Below are 3,358 nucleotides of genomic sequence, written 5' to 3' on the forward strand. Positions count from 1 at the left end.
TATGAGTTTAAGTTTAAAGTTAAATTATGGTATTGTTATTTTCTGACCAACGTTGATGATAACAATATTATAATTCTATGAGTTTTATGTTTAAAGTTTAAATCTCTGATGAATTTTGCATCAAAGTGACCAATTTTTCAGAGAAAAGATAAAGATCAAGGAATGCTCTTAAACTAGAGAAATGTATTTTCATATTTCCGCTGCAATGAAGTTGATTGTCTTCTAATTAAATTCGAACCAATGGGAGAATTTAATTTTGAGGAGCAGTTATATGTTTTCAAGATTATTGAATTTCTATACGTTAATTCCATTTCTACCCAACGGTGATGTGGAATTAATGTAGAAGAATGATGTTTTATTCTATTTCTGCCCAACGGTGATATAGAATAGAACATAAAGATTTTAAAGTTTAATGAGCATTATTGTTGAATATTTTTTCAGACAAAAGACCTCTATGCTTTCATTCTTGAAGGCAGTAAGAGAAATGAGCTGAGTACTTATGACTCAGATGATGAAATGCCTAAGGGCAAATTATGTATGAAAGAATGCCATTGTTTAAGAGACTGTGTTCTCTTTAAAGAATGGCTTCAAAAGAAAAGAATTCTAGGATATTGATCCAAGAAAAGAGATAGATCAATGAGAGTCTTCATTGAGAAATGTCTTTTATGTACTCTCTGTGAAGAAGAACTTATTTTCAGTTTCACTTATGAGAGTTGTAAAAGTCGTATACATGGATTAAACATGTGTGTTAAAAGAATATTCGAATTTATTTCTGAATTTGATGATTGAACATGAGCGAATCCTGGCAATTATGTCCGTTCAAGAAAATTATCTCGCATGGCGGAAAAAGGTTGTGATAGTACCCGCATGGCGGGAAAAGTTTGAGAAAATACCCGCATAGCGGGGTGAAGTTGGCATAGTACTTATCCCGTATGGCGGGAGAAGGATACGATGACTCATGTGCTCTAAGTGTATTCCGCACATGAAGAGAAGTTTGGGGTAGCTCTTATACTATCCTAGAATTGATCGTACACTCTGATTGTGTCATGGTCATTAAGTACTCAATGAGTTTAAGAACAAAAGAAAGTTGCATGTGAACCAAAAGATAAGAATGATATGCAAGTGTGACTTGCAGAAGTATTGATAATAATAGACTATGTGTGAGTTTTGAAGTGTAATGAGGAAAATGTACTCCCAAACGAATTTTGTTTGCATGATGTAATCATGTGGATGAAGTAAGTAATCAAAGTTTCCTCATTCACAAGAGTTCTGAATGTTTCAAAATTGTGGTAGAAAAGTTCATACCATATTTCGAGGGGGAGAAATGTAAGATTAATTAAGAAAGACAATTAAGAAAGATACTTTCCCATACTTCAGATAATGCAATGCATTCTATGCATTGAAGGTAAAAGTGATCTATAAAAGATGAATGTGATTATTGAGGGAGTAAGACGGTCATAATAACGATACCTCTAAAGTAAAGAAATAGCTAAATTCCTGGACTTTTTATAGTTCCGATACGAAGATAGCATAGTCAGCTAGTATTCATACTGGACGAGTTCAGAGTTATTAAGGCGGTGCTAAACGCGCCGTATGAGTTTTTTAGCAGATTAAACCCAAAATAAGAAATTTGAAGATACACCATCTTTACAGAAGATGGAGTAATCTGGGGGAGCATGGTATGTACATACCTAAGGCTTGAATAGAAGTGGGATTACATATCCACTACAATGTTTTTTAGAGCAACAAATTGTTTTATACATGCTGATGTTGTATGACATATACAACACCAGATGTTAGCTCTTAAAGAGGATGAATAAGTAAACAAGGATCTTGTGATACAGGAGACTATAGAACAATTGCCTTTTGGCAATGAAGAGTAACAATAGCCCCATATGAAAGAAGTGCCACGAGGCCCTAGAAGGTCTCAAAGAATAAGAAAATCAGATATTTCTGGTGACTAAGAAGTAAAAGTTAAGAAAAATTCAAATAGAGAGTGATTCCACCTCATTTGAAGAAGCCATGAGAGGTGTTCACTCGTCTAAATGGCAAGAAGCAAAGGAACATGAAATAAAATTGATAAATACCAACGATGTTTGGGACTTAGAAGAAATTCCTAATGGAGCCAAAACAGTAGGCTATAATGGGTCTACAAGACAAAGGTGACTCCAAAGGGAATATAGAAAGATATCCAAAGAGAATATGGAAAGCTATAAAGCGCCACTTGTGGTGAAATGATTTACATAAAGAGAAGGAATAGATTATAATGAGCATGCAAGGATTCTTTTAGAATCATAATGGTATTAGTGACACATTATGATTTACAGTTACATCAGAAGGATGTAAAGACACATTCCTCAACGGGGATTTATATGGAAAAGTTTACATGGCATAACTCAAAAGGTTTTGTCGTGGAAGAAAAAGAACGTAAAATGATGTTGCCTAAAGAAATCCATTTATGGATTAAAGCAAGCTTCAAGACAGTGGTTCTTGAAGTTTGACAGTACAATAAGAAAATTTGGGTTTTAAAGAGAATGTAGAGGACAATTGTATTTATGCAAAGTTTAAACATGGGAAATTTATTTTCCTAATCCTGCATGTGGGTAGCACCTTACTCGCTAGTAGTGGTGTTAATCTAATGTTGGAGAAGAAGCAGTTCTTGTCCTCAAGTTTCAATGAGAATGGTCTTGGTAAAGCATCATTCGTTCCAGGAATTGGAATTTACCGAGATAAAAGGAAAAAGGGGTATTAGAACTATCTCAAGTGTATATTTAGAGAAGATTCTAAAGAAATAAAGTATATATGTGAATAAACCTGCGCCTGTTCCTATAGTCAAGGGTAATAGTTTTCGGAACTTTCAGTGTTCCAAGAATAAATGTGAGATCGATCAAATGGACGTCCTATATGCTTCAGCTGTTGGAAGCTTACTGAATGCTTATAAGCAAGAACTTACCCTGACACAGTTTATGTATCCGGTATGTTTTTGGCAGAAGTCCAGTCCAGATATAGATCACTGGAATGGAGTTGAGAATGTTTTGCAATTGTGCAAAGATTTATAGGCCTCATGGTAAGTAAGAAAGAATAAGTACTCTCAAATAGTTGTGGGTATAAAAGTTAAATTTTGGCGAGATGTTTAGTGAAACCCACATAGTAGCTAACACTCGTAGTTGGAGTTTTATTGTGGAAAAGCTCCAAAAAAACAGTTATGGTGTCATCAAAGATGCATACCCATGGTATAGCTTGTTATGAGGCTTAAGGACAGGCGAAATGGTTAAAAGAACTTACACCCGGAATTAATAATGATATACAACAGCAATAACCATTTAAGAAGTTCGCTCCTATAACAACGGGTCAAGTG

Source organism: Miscanthus floridulus, chromosome 6 (assembly GCF_019320115.1).
Source record: "Miscanthus floridulus cultivar M001 chromosome 6, ASM1932011v1, whole genome shotgun sequence".
NCBI lineage: Eukaryota > Viridiplantae > Streptophyta > Magnoliopsida > Poales > Poaceae > Miscanthus > Miscanthus floridulus.